The sequence below is a fragment of the Acipenser ruthenus genome, chromosome 7 (assembly GCF_902713425.1).
Source record: "Acipenser ruthenus chromosome 7, fAciRut3.2 maternal haplotype, whole genome shotgun sequence".
NCBI classification, from domain to species: Eukaryota; Metazoa; Chordata; class Actinopteri; order Acipenseriformes; family Acipenseridae; genus Acipenser; species Acipenser ruthenus.
Window position 1 is genome coordinate 59,475,552 of NC_081195.1, and position 26,775 is coordinate 59,502,326.

The following is a 26,775-nucleotide window of genomic DNA, read 5'->3' on the forward strand; positions in this document are numbered from 1 at the left end:
ATATATTTAAAGTGCTTTGAAAAACATGATTATGACAGCTATTATTTTAAGAAATCACTGAATGTGTGCAGGATGCCTGAAATATGTCACTTGCTTGACAGATTAGCAGTGAATGCATTTACATAATATTTAAATATTTTAAAAAATATATGCAAGTGGCTTTTAAAATAAGGTAATTACCTTTATAAGATTAAAATACTGTAACAAAAAAAAAAATAAATAAATTGTGTACAAAAAAATAAAAGTGAAAACATGACAGGAATGACAAATTTAGACATCTCCCATCTAGTTAATGAAATGTCAATTTTCCAAACTATTTTAACAAGTTGGATTAGCTGGTTGCATGGAGACAGACAGGTGCAATTATATTTTATTATTTTAATACAGGAGGAGTTTTTTTTTTCCCGTTACTCCAACTTTAAAATGCCAGGAAACAATGAGAAAATATGGAGGTGGTTAGAAGTCACATGTACATAAGGAAAGGGTTGCATCCCAAATTATGTGCATTTATGTAGTATACTGTTCAAAAACGTTCAACCCACAATCTTTGTACGTTACAAAATATATGAAAAAAGACAATATATATATTTAAATATTTTAATCAAATATATCAATGTAAGAGACTTCCTTAGTGACATCTTTCGCACAAATAGACATTTCTGGTTGCTAGGGTAGTTTAAAGCAGCGTTTCTCAAATACAGCCACCAGCGTGATTTTGTGCAGCCACAGCAGCCCCTCCAGCAACTTCTCTTAATCAACCTTAATGGGCGCTGCGATCCAGCATTCATTCAGCACAGTCCATGCTGCTTGCATTCTGATTCCTGACACTGCTTCTGTTGCTGTTGGCTGTTGTAGGCCAGCATTGGCTACATTTACAACAAAAAGAGATGTAACGAATGATTGTCGTGCTATTATTCCTGAAAAAAAATTCCATGACCCTGTCCTTTTTAACTTCTTAAGTGCTGTGCCAGTGGGTGTCTCTGCACATCCACCCCCCCCCCCCCCCCACCCCCCACCCCCACCCCCATGCAACACCCTATCACCTAAAAACAAACACTTAATAACGTTTTACAAAAATGTAAAGTTTGCAGAATGTTTATTTACTTACAAGCAGTAACTGCCAACTGTAACTTAGACTAGACATAGCTGCCAATAATGTTTAATAATGTACTCTTTTTGTAACTCAATAATGACTCACCTGTGTGTGTGTTAGCTTTTTTTATTATTAATTCAAGATGCATGCCAATTATGTTGTGCTATGGAAGAGTACGACATTTAAAGAAATGAAAAGCAAAGATTAACTGACATTTTGTGGATTGATATGCAAATATTAGTCATGCTAGATTCATCATATGTACAAATTGGCAGATCCTAAAACTGATTAGCAGTTCCAAGTTTGAGTAGAAAATCCTTCGCCTCTGTGCTAATCCAGGTATCTTTTTTTAAGCTAACCTCCAAGATCTGGGGTGCGTTTAATAGGCAGAGCGCTCCAGAGCGTTACGTGGCGCTTTCTGTTGAACGACCTGCTCGCCGAGAGCGCTACGTAACAGTAGCAAGTCAAGATCAAGGCTGCCTCGCTGGAGATTCAGAATGGCTGACCTGCATTATTAGTGCAGATTGTGAGACTGGCACATCAAGATGTTAACTTTTACAAAAATATAGTAGCAGTAGTAATTACATTTAAAATTATATATATATATATATATATATATATATATATATATATATATATATATATATATATATATATATATAAACATTAAAAAAATTCTCGCTTAAAGCAACTGTTTTAATACACATCGATTTCTTGCCTGCTATTGTAAAACTGCTCACTCCAAACATACATATGTTATGGGGTGCCATTAGAGAGCGCTCTGCTTATAGTACACAGAGCTGGACTTCAGAGATGGCAGCAATAGACACCCTTGTCAACAATAGAAATTCTTAAATTATTATTATTATTATTATTATTATTATTATTACCATCATCAACAGCTTCAGAAAAGAATCTGCCAAAGTATGCCATGCTAATGTAATGAACAAAGTATTTACATTTTAAATGTTTCCTTAAAGAAACACTGCCAAAATGAAAGGATACTGAACTAATCTAATCTAATTTCCATTTATATTAACCTTTTTTGTTGCCAATTATTCCTATAATCTACAAGTCTCATGACTCACCAGGAGGGCAAAATCCTTTAGACTGAATCCCTTCAAAGCCATACAATTCCTTCTCTTTATAATCAATGTTTCTTTCATAACAACTGGTGATAATAATGGATTTAATTTGCACAACATCCTCCAACACCTATTTAGCCATCCTCTGTATCATTACAGCGTAACAAGGAAAAGTATGTATTTGTTCAACAAAAAAAAATAAAAAAAAATCTAGGAACTACAGGCTTGAGCCACACAGCCCAAAGGCCTAACCTGAGACATAATGTTTGTTTTTTCGAACGGAAAAATAAAGCACTTTTGGGTGCATAAAAAACAAAAATGCATTTAAAATATCTAACACAAATTCCGCCCTTGGATTAGTTCCTAATTGTTTAAATGTACTGTATGGCTTACTGCAAAGGGGATTCCTTGCAAATAACTCAATTAATAGAAAACATATTATTCACACCTAGAGAAGCCTTTAACACCAAAGCTGCATGTTAATCAAATCATCTCCAGCAGTGTTACTGTTACACACTCTACCCATATGAGGTGCTCAGTGGTTTTGATCAGATAACCCTCCATATCCTATAGGTTAAAAAGGGCTTATTATCATACACACTTGCCAGTCACTGTCATGCCTTTGGATTGGACAGATAGGATTACACCTGTTTTTTTTGTTTGTTTTTTTCTTTTCTTACTCAGGAATAAGTCCACTTGGAATTTTCCAGCAAGCTGTGCTCCCACCCAGAAGAATGCTCAACATCAGAAGCCAAACAAAGCCCCCTTCAGTAAGAGGCAGCTATGTAGTCAAAAGATTAAAAATAGCCCTGTATCTGTGTATCCTAAGCTGATCACACTTGCCTGTTATCAGCCTATTAGGAACCAGCACCAGAACCTACAGTCGAAGCAGAGTGTGATCCTCACCTAATGCACTATGTTTGCACTATTGCACAACTAATATGTCATTGTAGATATAACTTGTTGCATCCTAGTTCATATTTTAGTAGTATTATTTGCACTTACTGTACTGTATTTAAATATTAATATTGCATTGCAAGCCTGTACAGTACTGCCCTGTAACACCTGTAAGTCACCTTGGAGAAAGGCATCTGCCAATTAGAAGAAGAAAGTCAGAATACAATAAGATTCTACTGTTGCTGGGAGCTTAATGGGACCCCCAAGACCTCTGTCTTTTTTCTGCCTCCCCACCCGCCACTGAACCTTAGGTAAACATTTACAGGTGGTTTCAAAGACCCCGGTTAGCACTGATCTTGGGACTATCGAATGTTACTTCAGGTAAGGTAGTGCTAATTGGGATTTGTGAAACCAGCTGTAATAGTTCACAGATTAAAACAAAACCAGTACCAACCTAGTGAACCTACATTTCTGAAAGGTGAAAAAGGCTTTCCTGAATAAAACAAAAGGAAACGTGTGACAGAAATCCATCGTATGATTATTCTAGCCATCACAGAAAGCTAAAAAAAGATGTTAAAATTGATTCAAAACAGAAGTCTGGAGATGCAAAAGGCACAGAAGGATACACGTAGTTTTACTCCTGGCTTTCAGTTTGTTACCAAGGATCAGAGGATTTGCTGAATGCCATAATAACTGAATCCCAACATTTTAGGGTTCAATAGCCAAATAGAGAATACTAGGGGTGTGTGAATTCTGGTAGAGTACAAGTTCTTTGCTAGGATTTTCTCCCTTCATAAAAACAGAAGTAAAATATGGAAATACAGTATCTCAGTACAGATGGCATCACTGAATAACTTTGGGTGGGTGAGGGGGGCTTTGGAAGAAATGGGAAAAGTAAGAGAGGCCGCCAATTTAGTTAAACAGACACATTATTATTATTTTTTTTTTATTATTTTTTTTTTTAAGACTTCTTAATGTTATGTAGCTGCAGTATGTAAATGCACTCTGAATATCAAGTTTGCTTAGCTGATCTGATACCTTTTTGAAGGGATAACATGTTTTGACTTGAAGGTAGTTTTTCCTCCTTGTATAGGGCACCTGAATAGAAAAGACCTTTCCGGCTACAGTCAAAGCTGATGAGAAGTTCCCCCTGGAGGGTTGCGATCTGCTGCTTCCCTGGCCATTGATGTTGTTAATTAGCATAGTGTCTTTTCGGATCAATAATCTTATTGAGTCCATTTTCTTCTCTAGTAAGAAGATGTGAAGCAGAGATTCCCTATTGTAATAGCAGCCCCATGGTAATGGTTTATCCTATACAAACATCCTCTCTTTCTCCAAGTAAGCATGCATTAGTGGTAACCACCACATGCATACCTTTGGGATTAAAACACAAAATAAAATTCAGTTTTCCCCCAGAAAAAATGTTACAGTTGAAGTGCACAATTTAAGACAAAAAAAAGTAAAGCCGACCTGGGGATCTCTGGCACTGACCTGGGGATCTCTGGCACTGCTCTGGCCTGGTTCTCCTCCTACCTCTCCAACTGGACCCCTGCCTCTCTTATTCCCAGCACATCTCCACTCTGGCACGCACTTGCTGATTCTTCCTGAGCAACATCCGAAGAATCTGACCCTTCCTCACCAACTACGCTACCCAGCTCCTGGTCCAGGCCCTGGTACTCTCCCGCCTAGACTACTGCAACTCCCTCCTGGCTGGCCTCCCTGCGTCCGCCACCCGTCCGCTCCAGCTCATCCAGAACTCCGCTGCCCGCCTGGTGTTCTCTCTGCCTCGCTTTGCCCACGCTACTCCACTGCTCCGCTCACTCCACTGGCTCCCGATCACCGCTCGCATGCAGTTCAACACTCTTGTACTAGCCTACAGATGCCTTGACCAGACTGCACCCAGCTACCTCCAGACCCTCATCTCTCCCTACACCCCAACTCGACCTCTCTGCTCCGCCTGCACTAGAAGACTGGCTCTACCTCCGCTACGCTCCCCTGCCTCCAGAGCCCGCTCCTTCTCCACCCTTGCTCTGCAGTGGTGGAATGACCTTCCTACAGATGTCAGGACTGCCCAGTCCCTGACCACATTCCGGCGCCTCCTTAAGACTCACCTCTTCAAACAGCACCTGTAGAACTCCTCTGTTTGTATCCTGGGACACTATCACCCTTCATTTAAATGTGCTTTATTTTGCTCTTATCTGCCCCCTATTTTACTGCATTTAATCCTGTACTTCAGAATACTGTAACCTGCCAAGTGTTTAACCTGTACTAACCTGTAGTATTTTGATCCTGATGTAACTATCACTATTTAATCATATCCTGATGTAACTATCACTATTATCTGCTGTATTATTGAATTGTGTTTTGTCACACTTGTACTTTGCTTGAACAAAAGTTATTGTATTTCTTGCTCTTATTGTACTACTTGTATTGTAACACTTGAAATGTATTTGCTTACAATTGCAAGTCGCCCTGGATAAGGGCGTCTGCGAAGAAATAAATAATAATAATAATAATAATAATAATAATAAAGCTCCAACTTAAATTGTGTTTAGGGCTTCTGTTTTTCAGGTTTTATTAATTGTATTTTTCGGTGCTTATTTTTTAGCTATTTTCGAGTTTTATGTAAATCGTTTTTTTTCGGGGCTTTCGTTTTTGGAGGTAAAAACTAAGAAAGTATGACAAATGTTTCAGTGAATACCTTCAAATCAGTGTTAAGACACTCATGAAGGCATTAGCACATGCATGACCTGGAGAGTAACCCAATTGTTTATAAATATGCTGAAGAAACTTGGCTAGGCTCCTGGAAAAAAAAAAGAAAATTATGAAATATTTAAGAAGAGGGGCAAGGGTCTTGATATGCATCAGGCTTAAAAAAAGTGTAGCTTTGGTGAAAATGACTTTTGTTCAAGGGGTTTATATATCTAAATGTTCCGGGTGACTCTGTATGAGGATTGACCACTGACCTGATCCCTGGCATGTAATTTATGATGAGGTTTGCGCATGAAAAAGGATTAAAACACATCTGTGCAGGTTTGTGTTTTTGAGTAAGTAATACAAAATATCGAATTAAAATCAAATTATAATAAAAAAAAAAAAAGTTACCCTTACGGGATCCTTTAAGATTAAAAACTAAACTAGGATATTCAGTTGCACTAAAAGAACACTTCTTTCATTATTGGTACTTTTGTACCACTTAAAAATCCAGTTACATAAGCAATAAAGCGGTCTTCGTTTTCTTTTTAACAGGTAAGTCCTCTGTGCTGCACTCACTTGTACAGGCACGATTTCCATCATTTTGAGGTTGTCCTCCACCAGCCTCACTAGTTTGGAAGACAGTGCTTTAGACACACGGGCATTGGCCTGTTCGGATAGGAAATCCAGATGGCGAAATTGTGGGGTCAAGAAATGACACAAATAGCAGTGGCATAACCTCATTACTTAGGTCATTCAGCGGATGTAAACAAAATCACTGAGACAAATTACGCACTAGCTTATCTCTCAAACTCAGTGTAACTGGAATTAGCAAATCAGCTGAATTTGAAGAAGGCGGTGTCTCCTCTTCATCAGGAACTTCAGTCAGTCTGTGTTTTATTCCTGGTGCAAGTGGGTACAAAGAACTAACCGTAATGTTTTTCTCTGCACTCAAAAGTACCATAGCCAGTTCCAATGGCTATAGTAGAGGTAGTATCTCAGCCATTAGCTTCCACTGCTCATCGTGAAATCTAAAGTAGCTGCATCAGACTTTTTGGTCAAATCTGGGTTTGACAAAACAGCAATAACTGGCCATTTTAATTCAATGCAGCGTTCAAACATGTAATAAACCGTGTTCCACCTTGTTTGTACGTCCTGTATTAACTTGAGTGGTGCTTTTTCTGCGTTCAGCATTTCTGTTTGTTTCCCATTTAAAGCACTTGTTGCCATCTCACTCTTTTTAAAATGTGCAACCAGTCTCCTTGCTGCTTCCACTGACGTATGGACTTGTCATACATCCTCCAAGCTTTTCTGAATGCAGAGATTTATATTGTGCGCTGCACAGCTCATGCTTGCCACGCTACCAAAAAGTAACACAGCACGCTCGCTTGCAGAAAGCAAAGACATTGTTCTGCACACGTTGGCCACGTTGTCATGAACACTAGCTATTATTTTTGTAGCCACTTCAAACTCTGTGTTTACCTGATTGATCACTTCTGCTAAATTCACAGCTGTGTGTGTCTCATGTAATTTTGTGTTGCTAATACTTTTGACTCGAGTTCCCAGTTTTGCTTAATGTAATAGCAGGTGACTGTTAAAAATGCTTCTTGTGCCATGTTTGTCCATACGTTGGTAGAAATGGACATTGAATTACACTCCTGACTTAAATCCTGTTTAAGCTTTTCATTTGCATGATCGTGATCCAGAGTAATGAATTTGGAGATCGTCTTTCGACAGAGCATTTCATAGCCCAGAGCAAGATTAGAAATCAGATTTTTAAACACAGCTCCCTCTACTACACTAACAGGTCGGATAGCTTGTGTAACAACATTCACTATCAGGTCTCTTATTTATTTTGTTCTGACGCTTTTTGGATCAACTTTCTTTCCAAAATAAGCTGTCACTGAAGGTGTTGCTTCCTTTTGTTTTTTTTACTTGTGTTCCCGCTGTCATATTTTGTTGGGTGCTGTCTTACTAAATGATCGCGCAGGTTGGTGGTATTGCCACAGAAGCTCATTAAAACTCCACAAACAGTACATTTTACCTTTCCATTTTGTTCTTTTGTAAAAAACTTCCAAATGTCTGACGGCATTATTTAAAAATTACATTAAATCGACAATTTAACTAGCAAAATCTGATCCTGAAATGCGGCCTACCTCTTACTCTGAAAAACGTATGTGCTGTATAGTGGGCGGGGAGGCTTTTTTATTATTATTATTTAAAGGAACCAAAGGAAAGGCAAGGAATAAGAGTGTAGATTTCATTACTATTTTATTATTTGTTTATTTAGCAGACGCCTTTATCCAAGGCGACTTACAGAGACTAGGGTGTGTGAACTATGCATCAGCTGCAGAGTCACTTACAACAACGTCTCACCCGAAAGACAGCGCACAAGGAGGTTAAGTGACTTGCTCAGGGTCACACAATGAGTCAGTGGCTGAGGTGGGATTTGAACCGGGGACCTCCTGATTACAAGCCCTTTTCTTTAACCACTGGACCACACAGCCTCCTAGATTTAAATTGTGCCGGTCCTAATAAAAAATGGTCCCATTAATGAACAGATCTGGGTTTTTTTTTCAGCCATCGATGGTTATTCCAACGATTCGATGCATCGATGCATTGTCCCAGCCCTAGTAGCCAATAAACACCGGAAAACCACTGGAAATGGTTACTCAATTCACGTTGACTTCACCGCTTTCCCATTTAAAAAAATTAATGAATAAATAAATAAATAAATAAATAAATAAATAAAAACACACAACACTACTTCAAAAAACAAAAAACAACAACCTTTCCGTGCAGTTGGGCAATGTCTCACCTTCCTGACTCATATCTATCATTGCTTTGTTTTGAATACTTTAAACCCATCCCAATTACTGAGTAGCAGCAAATTCTACATTTCTATTGGAGACTCCGCTAACGAGATTACAATTACAGTAGAAAGCTTGTTCATGGGATTTAAAGCTATATTACAGTTAGATAGTGATAACTTAAAACAGAATTGCAAATTGAGGCGAAATGTAAAAAAAATCCTAGACACACAAACACCCCAGAAGAATGTGCCTGGGACCATAAAGATTTTTTTGTGGAAGACAGCAAAGGAAATAATGTACAACATATACCCCTTTCACAGACGAGTTATGACGGCTCAGAAAACACACTGATAATTTTTTTTTTTTTTTTTGTCATACGCTGTCTATTTGTTGTTAAGATCTAGCGCAACCAATCCCCCGCGATTTCAGATCCTGCAGTCTGGTGGAATTTGGTACTTAAGCACAAAGCTTTACAGGAGATCGAGATTGTAAAGAAAATAAATTCAGTCAATTGATTATCATTACATCCATCCATCCATTATCATTCCGCTTCTCCTGGTGAGGGTCGCGGTGATTATCATTACATTTTTTTGCAATTCTATTTAATTTCTGTTTGTCTATAAAAAAAACTAAAAAAAAAAAAAAAACTGATATAAAAATGAAAGTCCTTAACTGCCAGCATGGTGGCGAGATTTATTTTTTTTAAGCTTTTAAGCTGTTGACCCAGTGCGCCCGGTTCAAATCCCGGCTCAACCACTGACTCATTGTGTGACCCTGAGCAAGTCACTTAACCGTCTTTCAGGTGAGACACTGTTGTAAGTGACTCTGCAGCTGATGCACAGTTCACAACCCTAGTCTCTGTAAAATAATAAATAATAATAATGTGATGTTGTTCAGCCAAATCACAGCGTTTAATTTATCCAAGACATTTTATAAAATGTATTTGAACCTCTCCAATACTAGCAAACAAATTGCTTTCCTAATTGCTACATGTGTAAGTTACTCACATTTAAAGCTTTGTGCTACTGGGTCATTAAAAATAAAAATCACAGTATAAATTGCCAAAGCACACAAAAAAAAACCTTGTTAAATTTTCAAACAGAGAAAATAAAACACATTTTCTTTGCAGAGATACATTATACTATTTTCCCTGCCTTAGTGACAAAATACTCCAGGTCTCTAAAGGAAGTATCTGTAAATGCTGATGGCATGCAACATTCAGTAAGATCTTGCACAATGGGTGCACAAGCCCACACTATCCCTCTATATAAAATCTGAAAAGGATTACTATTCAGCAAGTGGCCGACATTCTTCCCTTTACCATTCTGTAAACAAATGAGCTGGAAATACACTCCCCTCAAAAGGGTATTGGGACAGATGAATAAATATACAAACACAATGACTGATGTCAAGGTGGGAACAGGGTTGTTCAACCTTTTAAAAATGTAATAAGTTATTTTAAAAAGAATACTTCTAGAAGTTATTTTTTTAAACAAATACATGTGTACAATAAACCACACTTAACAAATGGATCTTTAACTTTAAGTAACTCAAATAGGCATGATAGGCTCAAGTTTTATGCATAGGGTCCCATGCAAAACATTTACTATTTTTCTAAAAAAAAAAAAAAAAAAAAAAAATTATATATATATATAATTATATATGTAATTTTTTTTAACTTACCACCACAAGTTGGCTTCAATGTGTCTGCCTCTTATCTCAGTCTACAGCCTTTTGCTAAGGCAACATCAATCCCATTTTTTTCCTGTAAAGAAAAACATAAACATTTAGTTTTTTGTTTGTTTATGTTGGTTCTGTTGTTATGCTTAAGATGAGATATGTATGTTGATATTCAAAACATTTTCAGAAACAGCAACATTAGCTATGTCCTTGCTCCTTGCTTTTGAACATGAGGCATCAGATACAGTACCTATATACCCTATAAACTTTATCTTGATTTGCTGCCCACATATATATATATATATATATATATATATATATATATATATATATATATATATATATATATTTTTTTTTTTAAAGCTCTTCACATATAAAAATAAAATAATGAATAAACACATACAAATCAGCAAATCTGTGCACTGTATAATAATTGTAAGTACATAGATAATCTTCTGTGATGGATTTTGTATCTGTTAACAAATCACAAACATCCTAACAATACATTTAGTTTTGGTGCAATTATATACGTACATAGAGTATACATGGAGTTTGTGTCTAAAAAAGATTTTGAGGAAACGCAGTAGAACACAAACATAATGCACTTTGCCCGTATGTTTGCACTGGATTTCGCCGCCCCTTCATGTTGTGTTTCGTAATGGGATCGACAGCGCCTGCGTTTCAAATAAGCCTCCCCTAACCGGTTTGTTTGAGACAGTCACCCCTATCTGCATCGTCATCGGAATCGCTCAAAGCCAACATGCAAATGAGGCCACACCCTGAAAGTTATGCTGTCCACTGGCACGAACACAGACGGAAAAGGACAGGACCCAAAATCTCATTGCAGGGCAAAGGCAGTTTGCTCCCATTTGTCCCATGTTTTTTCATCAAAATCAGGTGCAAACGCGTTTTGCCCCTTCATCAAAAATTGGGCCCCATATGTGAGTTTAGTCAATTTTGATCATTTTCGTCATCAGAATTATATAAAACTATGCAGTTTTCTTCATTGTGAAACCAACTATGCTGTTGTATTATAAAAATGACAAAAACGGTCCAGGGGGCACATGCAGGCCCACCGAGAGGACAACAAAGTAACGCCTGCTCTCAGCAGGACCATTTGCGTTCGTGCCCACCACCACATAAAAAAAAAAAAATCAGGGGAAGGTTGCGCTACACTACACTACACTACAGACTCTATAGAACTGTACACTGAACCAATGTGCTTCTGTGGTAGTCAAATGTACAGACAGGCACTGTCAAAACACTATTCATTTATTTGAAATTCATTATTTGAAATATATAGAGAAACGTTGGCTGTGTGGGTATGACTTGCACGGTCACATTAGGCCTCAATCTTACTCTACGAAAGCATTTTAAAGTAGTTTTTATTTGGAAGTGTGGTTTTGTTGAATAAGTTGCTCTGTCGGTTTTAATGTTATTTCTCATTTCTGTACTGTAGTGAAGTTTGGACCCTCGAAAGGAGGGTGAGCGGTGTGTATTTTCTGGACATTATTTGTGTTGAATTGAACCAGCTCATTTGGCCACCGTAGGGCATATTTTTACTGAATAGATATCCCAGCTACAGAAGTACTGCTTAAAGCCGCTTGTGTAAAGCCAACCAAGCACGTTTGTTAATGTAATGACTTATCTATCAACGTGCTTTCACAAGTTAAGGGTTATGCAGTACTTGAAAATATTTTTATCATATTTTTTTATCATGCTTTTGTCTCTATGAATAGGGTAACAGCAATGTATGTGTGTGTGTGTCTATGGTATGAGGTTTATTGAAAGTAACAGTAAGCTAACTTTCACACCAGTTTTTTTACTGGAATGTTTAGTTTGCGAAAAGCTACCTGTGTATTTATTTTATGTATGTGTTGTTGACCTCACCTGGTCAACGGAGCTGGCAAAAAACATACAGATTAATTTAACGGTTAAAACGTAGTTTGTATACATGTATAAAAGTTTGACTTGTGGACTTCCGGTTGGACTCAATCTAAGATGGCCGCATAATTTTCGACTCGCACACTTAACAGCCCAATTTATTGAATATTTTACTATTTTTACTAACTGTGGGCATTTTTCTACGGATATTTCTGCTCATGAATACCGCAGATAAAAGAACGTCTTTGGAAATGGAACCCCATACACCCTCCCCTTCGATGAAAAACAAGGGTAAAAAAGCGAGAAAACAGCTCACCATGTCGTCGGATACGTTGACTGACTCTAGCATGGGGCCGCATGGAGAAGACTTGCCTTGGTTACCTGACTCTCAAGGTGGAGCAATTGAAGGTCTTTTTCGCCGATTCTGTCAAGGATATAAAAGGTGCGCTGTCCGAACTCTCTGTTGATGTTAAAGCTATACGCAATGACATGGATTTAATTCGGTCTAGACTACAACAGGTTGAAAAGGAAGTGTCAACCTCTTCGATACAGACGCATGGCAAGCGTACAGATATTCTGGAGGCCGCTCAGAGGCAAAACAGAGATAGCATTAAGGATGCAAAGGCTGATATTACTCGGCTAAAGGCACGTCTGGCGGAATTGGAGGATCGCAATCGTCGCTCTAATCTACGTCTTGTCGGTCTTCCTGAAGGAGAGGAGGGCGACGATCCGATCTCTTTTCTTCAACACAATTTGCCACTTTGGTTTCCCTCCCTGCCCTCCAAAGGTGTCATTGAGATCGAGAGGGCTCATCGGATTTATAGTGGAGCCAATACCCAAGGAAACAAACCACGCACACTGATTTTTAAACTCCTTAGGTATAATGACAGGCAAGCTATTTTGAAAGCATATAGGCAGCCTGGTACACAGATATCGCAAGGTCAGTCAAAGTTGTTGCTGTTTCCGGATTATTCTAATTTCACAGCTGAGCACAGAAAAGCCTTTGCACCGATCCAATCATCTCTTAAACAGATGAGCATCCAGAGCTTTCTTTTATACCCATCGAAGCTTAAAATAGTGCACAACGGCCAATCTAATGTGTACAGCACCCCCCAGGATGCCCAGCAGTTTGTTCTGGAGCTGAAGCGGAATGCCTAACCTATGGGACGGGACTGCAGACTTATTGCAAGCTTGTTCTACAATCAGTCGGTTCTTTACTTGATGACTGGTCTGTCACTTATTTGTACTTAATGGATGCCTGGCCTGAGGAATAGTGCCGCCACTATAGGATAATTCTGCCCTGGACAACTGTACGTTTGGACTTCTATGAGCTGTATTATTGGACATTTGCTTGTTTTAGGTAAGAGTTCGAATTTGCAATGTCTATCAGTCACCAGAGGGGGGAGTAAACTAACAACTATAGTACGCTCATACAGGCTGTCATGGTGTACTTTGTTTATACTTTTTCAAAGACTTTTCTTTGGGACTTAAAGTTCTTTATCTGTTATTGTAATTTTATGCTTAATACGATCTTTATCATTATGGGCTGTTGGGTGTGTGTTGTCCCATCTTGGCTCGAAAGCCACAGAAGTGCTGTTAATTTTGTTTCTGCTGGTCATGTGGGGCTGTAAGGATCTCTGGCCCCGGCTGACTAGCTTCTTAGAAATGTTTGTAGTTTCATTTTGCTTCATTTACTTTGTCATTTGTAGTTCGTGTTCTACCTGCAATCGCACGGGGGGTTGTTGTATTTTTGCTGATTTTCTCTTAAACAGTTGCCATTGTTTTGTATTATGTAAGCCTGTTAGGATTCACATGCTGTTTTATTTCCTTTTGTTATGTTTATTGACTGTCTTTTTGCTTTTGTTTTTCTTGCTTGGTGAGATGTGTAATCTGGATCTCCTTTGGTTTTTGGTGCCACACAATGTGTATACTGTGGTGTTGCACAGGACCTGGGGATTGGGCTTTCTATTGCAAATATTTGACCTCCTCAATGAATAACTGTAATATTTTATCTTGGAATGTGCGTGGCTTGAACACGCCCATTAAGAGATGTAAATGCCTTGATTTTCTCCATCGCAAGCGTGTTGCTATTGCTTTTATTCAGGAGACCCATACTAAAGCTGCCGACGTACACAGATTCCAAAACAAACATTATAAAATGATTGCCCATTCATGTGCCCTGAATAAGTCAAAGGGAGTTTTGATCCTGGTAGATAGGAAACTCAACATTACTGTGGGTGTCTCTGGGGGTGATGCAGAAGGTAGATTTTGTTTTGTGATTGTTACTTTCAATGGGACTAAATTATGTCTTGCGTCTTTATATGCACCCAATGCATTTGATCCTCAGTTTTTAGAAAACGTTAGACTCAAATTATCTGAATTTCCTGATGCTGCAATTCTCTTAGGTGGTGACTTCAATCTGGTTTTTAACCTGACGCTCGATACCTCGCACAGCGCTGCAGAGCCTCATGTAGCAGTTTCAAAATCTTTCCAGAACTTTGCACAGGATTTAAATGTATGGGACGCATGGCGCATTAGAAATCCGAATGTAAAAGATTTTTCTTTCTTTTCCCATCCCCACAAGACTTACTCTCGCATTGATTATATATTTATCTCCCCTAGTATTTTGCATTATATTATTACCACCGACATATTACCAATCCTTATTTCAGATCACGCCCCAGTTTTGTATTCATTTAATTTTACTCCTGGAGCAGCCCGTGCCAAAAGATGGCGCTTTAACTCCTTTCTCCTTCAGAACGAGGATTTTTTAAAGTATATATCCAATGGATTGAAAACCTTTTTAGAAACAAACTACGACCCTGATCTCAACCCCCATTCGTTATGGGAAGTCACAAAGTGTTTCATCAGAGACAGTTGCACTTCATTTGCATCTAACCTAAACAAAACTCGTAATAAGCATATTTCTCAATTAGAGGCTCAAGTTTTACAGTTGGAAACATTACAAAAGGTTAACTTTCTAGAAACCAGAGCAAGACAGCTCGCTTCCCTGAAAGCAGATTTTAGAAATCTGACCAGATCTAAAGCAGAATTTCTGCTTCTTAAAACTAGACAGCTTTACTATGAACATGCTGAAAGGCCTAGTAGGCTCTTGGCTTTAAGACTTAAACAATCGGAACGTTTGGTCTTCTATTGATGCTATTAAGGACTGCAATGGCACAATGCTTTCCCAATCCTCCCAAGTTAATAAAGTTTTTCAACATTTTTACTCTCAGCTTTACAAATCTGAATCTGTTTCTGATTTGAATAAGACTAGGGAATTTCTGAATTCATTGAATTTGCCTAACCTAGTGGCTGATCAAGCTGAACAATTAGACGCTCCTATCACTTTGGAGGAATTAAAAGCTGCAGCTGCGTCCATGCAAAAACGTAAGTCTCCAGGTTTAGATGGCATTCTGGCTGAATTACTTTTGGCAGTCTGGGATATGGTTGGCCCTTTAATTCTAAATTCTATAAATTATTCTTTACAAACTGGCTCATTTCACAGAGATCAGAAGTCAGCTTTGATTTCACTACTTCTCAAAAAGGGTAAAGATCCTCAGGAATTCGGATTTAAAATTATTTGCCAAAGTATTAACCAAAAGATTAGAATTATACGTAGGTAATTTAATCCATTATGACCAGACAGGTTTTATGAAGGGCCGGCTCGCATCTGACAATATGAGCCGACTTTTGCATGTTCTTGACTCGGCCCCCAATAAATCAGTTTCCTGTGCGGTGTTTTCTTTAGATGCTGAAAAAGCATTTGATCGCTTGGAATGGAACTATTTATGGGCAGTTTTGGAACGTTTTGGTTTTGGTCCCTCTTTCATTAATATGGTCCGCACTTTATACACTAACCCTACTGCGTGTGTGCAAACCGGCTCAGTTATGTCTCCTCAGTTTCCACTTGAAAGAGGCACACGGCAAGGCTGCCCGCTTTCTCCCTTGCTCTTTGCCCTTTCCTTGGAACCCCTAGCTCAGGCTGTTAGGCAAAACCCTGGCATCACCCTCATTGACATAAAGGGATCCAAACATCACATATCTCTTTATGCTGATGACATACTACTTTTTCTCTCTGACATTTCCAAATCAATTCCACAGGCTCTGAAACTATTTGATGAATTTGGCTCTCTGTCTGGGTACAAAATAAACTGGTCCAAGTCTGTCCTAATGCCCCTGAACCCAGCAGCTAAAACTGCCCCTCTCCCTCCTGACATCCCTGTTCAAATACAAACTTCAGGTTTTACGTATCTGGGCATTAAAATACACCCTAATTTTCAACAGATTCGCAAAGATAATTTTACAGGTGCCTTGATTAAAATCAAAGCTGATTTGGCGAGATGGTCTCCTTTGCAACTTACGCTGCATGGTAGAATTTCTATTATTAAAATGAATGTTCTTCCTTGCATTAATTTTCTATTCTCAATGCTACCTTTATCACCCCCTGTGGCAAAGCGCCCCGCCCCTGTGTGCATTTGTGTTCTGTGTTGTATGTTGCGTGTGTAAATGTTGGTGTATAGATTGGTACACGGGATATAAACGGGTCTGTGTTTCACGTGTGTTTAAAGTGTATAATTATATTTAGGCACGAGGATGGCACATCACTTCACGTGCAGATAAAATGTGTATAATGTGTGGCACGGGGTTGCACGTAATGAATTCACGTGCTGGGATTCAAGTGAGTAATTAATTAGTAATTGAATCCCAGCACAACAGTATATATAGATGCACAGTTTCACTCAGTCGTGGTTGGGTGTTCGGAAGAGGAGAACGGGTGAGAGAGAGAGGAGTAAAAGTAAAGTGAAGAAAGAGCGTAAATATAAGTGTTTGTTCTCACCGTGTTTGTTTGTCTCCGTGCACCGTTTGTTTAGTGTTAGTCCGTTTTTGTATGTCTGTTTATTTTGGCGCAAGTGCCGTGTCCTGTTTTGTGTTCTGTTTGGTAAACCTTTTTATTTTGTTAATAAACGCTGAGTGCAGCCATTGCACTCAGCTCAGCATCACCACCGTCTCTGTCTGTGTGTTTCTCTCTCTGGTCTGAGTTCCTCCCTGCAGCCGTCTTTGTCGCACGTGGTGTCTTCGTGGGATAGCCGCGCCTCCAAGCGTCAGACCAGGAGGGGTATGGATTAAAAAAAAAAAAAAAAAAAAAAAAAAAAAAAAAAAAAAATTACAAATATTGTTTTGGGGGAAAAAAAACAAAACAAAACAAAAAATCAATGGCAGAAGACGCCATCAAACTGCGGGGCTGGTTCCTGGAGAATGCTGGGCTGGAGGCCCAGTCTCTGCCCATGGTCGTCCGGGCCCTGTGGATGATGGACAGTGAGAGATGGGAGGCCTTTCAGGAGGAACACACCCCAAACACCTTGGAGGAAGGTGTGGAGTTTGTCCTCAGCTACCTGGAGGCAACCATCAACGGAACAGCAGCCCAGGTAGCAGGACCACCAGCAGAGGGTGAGTACCTGCTGTCCCCATCTCCACCAGCAGAGGGTGAGTACCTGCTGTCCCCATCTCCACCAGCAGAGGGTGAATGCCTGCTGGTTTTGCCTCCACAGCCCAAATGGGAGGAGCCTGAGCGTCCACAGCCCAAGCGGGAGGAGCCCGAGTGTCCTACGCCCAAGTGGGAGGAGCCCGAGTGTCCTACGCCCAAGTGGGAGGAGCCTGAGCGTCCACAGCCCAAGCGGGAGGAGCCCGAACGTCCTACGCCTGAGTGGGAGGAGCCCGAACATCCTACGCCTGAGTGGGAGGAGCCCGAACGTCCTACGCCTGAGTGGGAGGAGCCCGAACGTCCACAGCCCAACAGGGAGGAGTCGGGGCGTCCACAGCCCAACAGGGAGGAGTCGGGGCGTCCACAGCCCAACAGGGAGGAGTCGGGGCGTCCACAGCCCAACAGGGAGGAGTCGGGGCGTCCACAGCCCAAAAGGGAGGAGTCGGTGCGTCCACAGCCCAAAGGGAGGCAAGTCGGGGCTTCCACAGCCCTGGGACCCAAGCCACCAGCAGAGGGAAAATGCCTGCTGGTTCAGTCCCAAGAGCCAGAAGGGGAGGAGTTACAGGCTCAACCCCCTGAAAATTTTTGGGGGGGAGAAGGGCAGGATGCTGGTGTCCCCCAGCAGCCTCTCGCTATGCTGCTGAAGGCAGCACGGCGCGCACATGCCCAGCCGCCACAGCAGAGGGAGCCAGCACCGCCAGGAGCAGAGGAGCAGGAGCTGCCTCTGCCTCCGCCACCACCACCGCAAGGAGCAGAGGAGCAGGAGCTGCCTCTGCCTCCGCCACCACCACCGCAAGGAGCAGAGGAGCAGGAGCTGCCTCTGCCTCCGCCACCACCACCGCAAGGAGCAGAGGAGCAGGAGCTGCCTCTGCCTCCGCCACCACCACCGCAAGGAGCAGAGGAGCAGGAGCTGCCTCTGCCTCCGCCACCACCACCGCAAGGAGCAGAGGAGCTGGAGCTGCCTCTGCCTCCACCACCGCCAGGAGCAGAGGAGCTGGAGCTGCCTCTGCCTCCACCACCGCCAGGAGCAGAGGAGCTGGAGCTGCCTCTGCTGCCCGTACCTCCGCAGGGAGTACGGTGGCCGGAGCCCCAGAAAGGGGAGCTTCCGGCCACGAAGAAGGGGGACGAGGTCTGGAGACCACTTTCCCCAGCAGCAGTTTCGCTGCAGGAGTTCTTGTGGCCGGAGCCCCACAGGAGGGAGCTGCCGGCTACGAAGAAGGGGGAGGTCGGGGGACCACCTGCCCCCGCAGCTTTTTCGCTGCAGGACGGGACCAGCATGCTGTCAGCCGTGCCACTACCGGCAGGGGAGCTGACAGCATTTCCAGCCATGGGCCCACTGAAGCCTCCCTTCCCAGCCCGAGACTTTGGCCTGGACTGCTGGGTATTTAAGGGGGGAGGTGGCCGTTGAGGCCATGTGTGCTGCGCACAAGGGGGGGTATATGTGGCAAAGCGCCCCGCCCCTGTGTGCATTTGTGTTCTGTGTTGTATGTTGCGTGTGTAAATGTTGGTGTATAGATTGGTACACGGGATATAAACGGGTCTGTGTTTCACGTGTGTTTAAAGTGTATAATTATATTTAGGCACGAGGATGGCACATCACTTCACGTGCAGATAAAATGTGTATAATGTGTGGCACGGGGTTGCACGTAATGAATTCACGTGCTGGGATTCAAGTGAGTAATTAATTAGTAATTGAATCCCAGCACAACAGTATATATAGATGCACAGTTTCACTCAGTCGTGGTTGGGTGTTCGGAAGAGGAGAACGGGTGAGAGAGAGAGGAGTAAAAGTAAAGTGAAGAAAGAGCGTAAATATAAGTGTTTGTTCTCACCGTGTTTGTTTGTCTCCGTGCACCGTTTGTTTAGTGTTAGTCCGTTTTTGTATGTCTGTTTATTTTGGCGCAAGTGCCGTGTCCTGTTTTGTGCTGTTTACAACCGTTTTATTTGTTAAATAAACGCTGAGTGCAGCCATTGCACTCAGCTCATCACAACCACTGTCTTTGTTTGGATTCCTTTCTGGTCTGACGCAACCCACTCTGGCCGTCTTTGTGACACCCCCTCACAAATATTTGGAAGAAATAAATTCTATGTGCAGTGTTTTTTTGTGGAATAGCAAACGTCCTAGAATTCGATTGGCTACTTTGCAACATCCCAAAATACTTGGTGGTCTAGCCATGCCAAACTTTAAATTCTATTATTGGTCCTTGTATCCAAAGTTTCTGGAAATTTGTAGCTACAGCTCTCTCTAAACTTATTAATATAGAGGTGCCTCTGTTTCCTGGTCTGCTCCTGCTTGGAGATGACTCTCAAGTTGGGCTTAATTTACAGACAAGACGACTCTTTCTTGCGGGGCTGACAGCAGCAAAGAAGGTTATTTTGAGATTGCACCAGGCCAGTGCTAATACCTTAACTACATGGTCTACTGCTATCATTCTTATTAAAGACCTTCATTTAAGTTTGAGACCAACAACTCACTAGAATGTGTATATGTATGTGTGTATGTGTGTGTGTGTATATGTGTATGTATATATATATATATATATATATATATATATATATATATATATATATATATATATATATATATTTTTTTTTTATATATTATTTTTATATAATTTGTTTTGTATTATGGTTTATTATGATTTTTAATGTATTTTTATTTTACGCTTTATTTATGTTTTTATATATAGTATGTTTTTTTGTTTTTTTTTTACATATTTATGTATTTAACTTTTTCTCTCCCCCCCCCCCCCCCCCTTATAAAGATTACAATAAAAATAAAAATAAAAAACTGTTAAAAAAAAAAAAGTTTGACTTGTTTACAAGACTGTATGTCTTGGACAAGGGATTGTTGTTTGTGCATAAAACATTAATGAACAGGGTTAAATGCATCTGATGCTTATAGGTCTTCACCATTGTGGATTTTTGTGCTTTTGAAAATGTTTGCTTTTAAAAAAAATTACAGATTCGCAAAAAATACAGAAGCAAAACCAGCGTCGACTGTGACTACTGCTACAGAACCTTACAATATCTATACATAATCCAGTCATAATATCATTCAAAACAATAGGCTAGTAGGCTACAGCATTATAAACACACTGCAAGACGATATGTCATTGTCCATCTATTGTCTTTATCATTGAAGCTGCCACTTCATTTGATTATCAAGTGATCACTCATCATAATGGGGTGGGGTGGCCCACATGCCAAATCTTCCCTGGGGCCATGAAGGCTCGACGGCCCTGGGCATATGCTAATGATACGTACAACCCAGGTGCCATATATAAATGGGTTGAATGGTACAAATCAGCATATTTAAATAATAACTTCAGAAACAGCCTTGCTATAATCCTTTTTAACCTAAACCCACCTTATGTCTTTGTTATTCAGAGCTCCAACTGGGGGAATTTACTCTATAAATGTAGCATAAATTAGTGTATTTCAAGTGTCACTTGGGGCTCCCAGGAAGATAAGGAAAGTGAGGGAAAAAATGTGGTCTGAATGAAAGATCTGTAGTACACCGTCCTTTTAACTTTGTAGAAAGGAACGTACTTTGTGTTTCTTCAAATCAATTAAATTAATTTCCAGATACACTTCACAATACAGGTACAACAACTGTATGTAGCCATTTTTACCATTCATTATTTACTACAGGCACTTAGCACACAATTCTGTGATCTTGAGGCTGTAACTCCATACAGTAACAACATGGATTTTCCCTGATCTTATTATTTTGTTTTATGTACATGTATTAAATAATGTAACATGGTAGGTACATTTGTACATACAGTCTGGTTAATGTACCTGTACCCATACAATATTACCATTATTAAAAACAAACAAAAAATGTTCATTGTATCCCGTCAAACAGCTAGTTTCTTAAAATGCTCCGCTAATTTGGGACCATAGCTGAACCAGCAATTGCTTTTCCCCAGTGGGTTCTGGGAATGTTATTTATTTTATGTTTTAACTTCCATTAATACATTTGTGCTTTTTCCTTCTTCTTCCCAGGCTCTTTATCCATGTTTAATTAACCCTCCATCCAAAACACTCAGGCCTTTCAGCTGCTTTTGCTTGTTATATTTTATATATTGTTGAACTTGTGTGTTACAGAACACCTGCAGTGTTAACAAGAAACACGTTGCTGTATTCTATGTTGTTCATATTGCAGTTTTTTTTTTTTTTAAACACATACCTGATTCTTTCTATTTACTTGTTTTTATTCACACATCAAGTAAATAACCTAGGAAATAACGTTTTTTCAACTTCTACTGGAGAACATTCACCACCAGAGAATTTTTTTCTTCTAAACATTGCAGTGTATCCAGTTCATGCTCCTTCCTGCAACAATGCCGGCGTGCCAATTGAAATGAGTGCCATGTTGTGGGAACAGAAAACGAGCACTGTTGCTTTAAGTATTGCTGTAAGTTTTGCACTTGCTTCAGATCGGGTACATTGTTATCTTTAACAAAGGCTGACAGTGCACAGAACGATGGGGAGAGTAATATTAGCAAAAATATTTGCATTACCTTACGATTTCAGATACGTGCCTTTAAAGTAAGATGATGCTGCAAAAGAAGTACTGCGACTCTATTGTCGTTTTTTATACACAAATAAGCTTATTTGACTTAGAAAATTGTCTAAAAACAATACAAGCAAATTCCTACTTAGTTTGATTTTGAGTAGTACACAACAAGCTTCAATATGAAAACTGAAGATTAAATTTCATAAAGAACTACACGTTTTTAATGAAAAAAAGAAACATTCTAGCCTACTTCACTAAAGTAAAAACTTTATAACAGTAATGTAACATTTTATTTAGTTGGTGTTAAACTTAACCTGTTCATGGCCCTGCAGCAACATGAACCTACCAACTTCCTTATTTCCAAAAAATAAATAAATAACCATTTGGCTTTCTCTTGCCTTTTTTTCTAATTCATATACATTTAATTAAAGAGAGAATAAAAACAAACTAAACTAACAACTACCGAGCTGACATTTAATTAATCATAGTTCTCCACAAACTGGCCAGCATCTTCTGTTGCACACAACGCTGCTAGCGTTAGCTGTTGTAAATAGTACAGTGTGGACTATGGGTCAAACCAATGTTCGTATAGGGTGCGTTTAATTGTGTTTTTTTTTGTTTTTTCTATCAATGTCGGACTTCTGGTGTCTTCTGAATGACTTTCCATTTTTTTAAATAAAATTTTAAACCATTTAAAAGCAGAACTGCAACAAAACACGGAATAATAGTGTGTTTACACTGAGCAAAAAAAATGCGTAGTTTGACTCTGCTGTGTCCTATGGGTTAGGCGCCTATGATCTCAATTAAGTTACAGTTCGACAGGAGAAAAAAAATAATAAATAAATCAAAAAGTATGTGGGAAAACATTTTACAGTTTTCCCATGATAAAAAATATCCCCCAGCACCCCCTCCCCCTGATTTTTTTGGCATTTCTACACAAGAGAATTCCAAGTACTACATCTATAGTTTTCACCAATAAAACTTAAATAAAAGCATATTAAACTATCTACTATACTATACAGTGCAATGATCTCCTGTCACACATATTACATGAAGAAGAGCTTTGTTATAATAACCCATTGTGGGCCTTTTTAGCGCTGTTAACGAAAGTTTAAAAAAGGCTCCCAATTTTGACCCATTATAACCAATGAGTTTGTGCTTACATTTTTCAATCTTAAATAGTGCCTCTGATATTTAGAACATTTGTACCAGAAATGTTTAAAAACAATTCAAATTAAACCTTAAAATAAGTTTTAAATAGATGTTGATGAAGTCAAACGTAAATTTAACACAAATATGGTAGTCTACAGAAATGAGCAGCCAGATTACTTGTGCTTCGTTGCATGTGCTGAAGGCAGCAGTCCCCTCCCCCAGCCACAACCTTAGAGTTACACACTGAACAATTAAATCAATAAAAAACGATAATCAGCACAATCCTATCATATATAGCTTTCATCTTCAACAATTAAAACCATTTCCCGGAGTACACTTTATTAGTTAGCAGTGTATATTTCCTGTTGAAACACACCATGCCTAATCAAGCAAATCTTTTGATGTTTGCTATATAAAGCAGTTGAATTCTCCTGTGGAGGCAAAATCTAAGGCCCGCCGCACACAGCCCGACTCAAGCCGTCCCGACTCATCTCATCTGAGTATGCTCAGATTCTGTGATCAGTTGTGCTCAGTTTTGGTTTGATGTCACAACTGAGTTTTTACCGACTGGGTGTCACACACTTCTAAGACTGAATTACTGACCACTACTAGATACTGGTGATTACTATGTATGCAGATTTAATTAATACTGCCCTGTACACATTTTTGTATTAACTTAGCCCAACATAGCGACCCTCATATTATGCATGGCATCGTATGCTGATTAGACGGCGGAGACAGCGCCGCGAGGCAACCAAAAGAAGCGCTTAGCCTATTAATTAATTGATCATTTACACCATGCACAACATTTTAGGCAGTGTTTGACTTTTTGTATAGTTTGTCTACTACACTTTAGCCTGTGGTAAATAAAATCCAATGTTGAGTTTTATTTGGCTTTGGCGTTTTTTTTCTCAGCGTGTGGATCTAGGGGCTTGTGATTTGTGACCTACTGGAGATCGACGCACCGGTTACTTCTGTTTTGCACAGTAAGAAAATATAGGATGCCCGTAGATTGATAATAACAAGGTAAATTGATCATTTACCTTTGATTAGTAAATGCCTAAAAAACTATTCAAAATGTGCACATATCTGGTATTTTTTGAATTCGGGACACTCAGAGCAATTCAAGACTTATGTATTTTTACCTGTTGAACTAAAGCTGTCAATATTCCGCCATCTTGTATGACAAGTTACATCACTTAAACCTTTTTCACCATTGGTTGACACCCTTATGACTAATCGGTCTCAGTCAGTCTTGTTCGGCAACCGCCGCACACAGACAGACTGATCACATCTGAACAAAACTGCGTCTGAAAAAGATTCAACATTTTCAATTTTCAAATCTGAAGACATCCCGACTGAAATCTGCATATTCTTGGTTTTAAGGGCACGCACACTGCTACGATTCATCGAGACTGTACGAACAGTTGAGATGAGATGAGATGAGATGAGTCGGGACGGCTTGAGTTGGGCTGTGTGCGGCGAGCTTAATAGTTCCGGTTTTGGATGTATATTAGTCATACATCCTCACTCAAACTTCAACAAAATCAAGCCAAACTCCACAACAGTGGTGGCCAAAACCCCAAACACTGCGATCCATTTTCATGGATCTCAACGGGCTCCGCGATCCACCAGTAAGCTATGACCAACAATTATTAGCACGATTTAACATAATAGTGTCCAATACGTAAGATAGCAATAATAAAACAAAACAACCACCACGACAACAAAAACGTAACAAACGTGCAATCAAAGCATTTTTAATATTAATCATAGGTAGTTATAAAACAAACTTACCAGCATTTTTCATCAGTCTTGAAATCTGTAGCCAGTGCTCTACGCTAACTTTTGTTTAGGCAAATGTGCGCCTAAGTTAAAAAATGTAGGCAAGCACTGAAATGTAGGGGCACACAAAAAAAAAAAAGATATTCAACAATATATTTATTGTTGAATATCTACAAATCTTTTTTTCCTTCCTTTCTTACATAACACTTGTGCAGTTCAATACTTTTGCATCAACAAAATTATAATGGACAACTTTTTTCACCCCCAACGTACATGATTTTTAACAGCCTGGTAGCATCGTCCTCAGAATGTGCTACTTGCCAGTTTATGGTAGCGGGATGGTCTCGCTGATGTTTCTGGATGTATGCTTCTCCGCACATTGCATGCGTTTTGAAGCATATATTTTCACGTATTAACTTCTGGCTCCCTGTTACAAATGCAGTCTTGCCTGCCATCAGTTCCCCTGCATCCTGACAAAATGTGCAAAACATTAAGCCAGGGAAAATCTTTTAGCCACTGTTGGTTGAACTTGTATGTTCTTTTGCTACTTACAATTGTGAACATGCTGTAAATAACATAGCCCTTCTCAAAGTTCCCTGTTCACTTACATCTTCTGACATAACATCATTGCTCATTTCTTGTAAAGACGCCGACATATCTGAATTTTGTTAATTGCTGTTTTCTTTTGAAACCTCTACAATGACATGATAATAAATTGTTATTTTCCTCATCTTGGTTTGACAAGTTTTCAAACTGTCTGGAAACGAGTAGCCATCGCACTGATGAATCAGTGAAATTGGTGGGGTACGGGCCTTGTATTTTTAATGTGCAATTAACAGTGGGCAGTTGAGCAGTGGACACCAAGAAACTACATTCCCAGAGTACATTACGATTGACCTATGAGAATTTAGATCCAACTGTGAGGGTTTTTTTTTTTTTTTTTAATACTTTCAGCTGAAAAAAAATTACGTTTAATTTTTATAGTCAACCTTTAGGAATCTCTAGTGGCACATTTTTTTAGTCTCATATACAGAAACTGTTGGGATATTTTCATCTGTGCTACTGGATGACACAGAAGGCCCATCACACGTAACAAAAACTGTTATATGCTTATAAGTTAGTGCTTGTTCTGATTTGTCCCGAGATCCACGTATTGGCCACCACTGCTCCACAAGGATTGCCATCTCAGGACACCATGAATGTAGCCCTGACAGTGCCTTACTATTTACAATTAATACATTTCTGGCTTTAAAAATGGTAATCACAAATACTGCGTTTGTTTCTTATAAGCAGTTTTAAAAACAAAATTAATTTTTACTGCCAACCAGAAACCCTATAGACTTTGCTGAGCAGTTCTATGGCTGTTGTCTGTTCTTTTACTTTCAGTAGAAAAATGCTGTAGGCCTTCAACACAAGTATTACAACATCTAGATAACGATGCCTGCAGTCATAAATCAGAAGCTGTTGGGCCTGGTCAGTACTTGAATGGGTGACATCAGGTGCTGAAAGAGGTGGTGTTGTAATCTTTCCTCTGGGGTGATACAGTCGATGTTCCTTTCTTATGATGGGACAATAAACCAAGGACCTGTCTACTACTTTGACCATCCTTGCACTTCCCTACATTCTAGATTTTTAAGCGTGGGTATGACAATGCCGGAGTTCCAATTTAATTCAATGATGGG

The 26,775-nt window shown here is 39.6% G+C and overlaps 1 protein-coding gene across 7 annotated transcripts in view; it reads right to left on the minus strand.

The window, feature by feature from the left end:
* Positions 1-26,775, minus strand: part of LOC117415762 (forkhead box protein P2) — a 157,295-nt gene that overhangs the window by 113,857 nt on the left and 16,663 nt on the right. For all 7 annotated transcript variants that reach the window (XM_034026547.3, XM_034026549.3, XM_034026545.3 and 4 more), the window contains exon 2: positions 10,266-10,347. The gene's annotated coding sequence lies outside the window, so the exon portion shown is untranslated. The remainder of the gene's footprint in view (positions 1-10,265; positions 10,348-26,775) is intronic.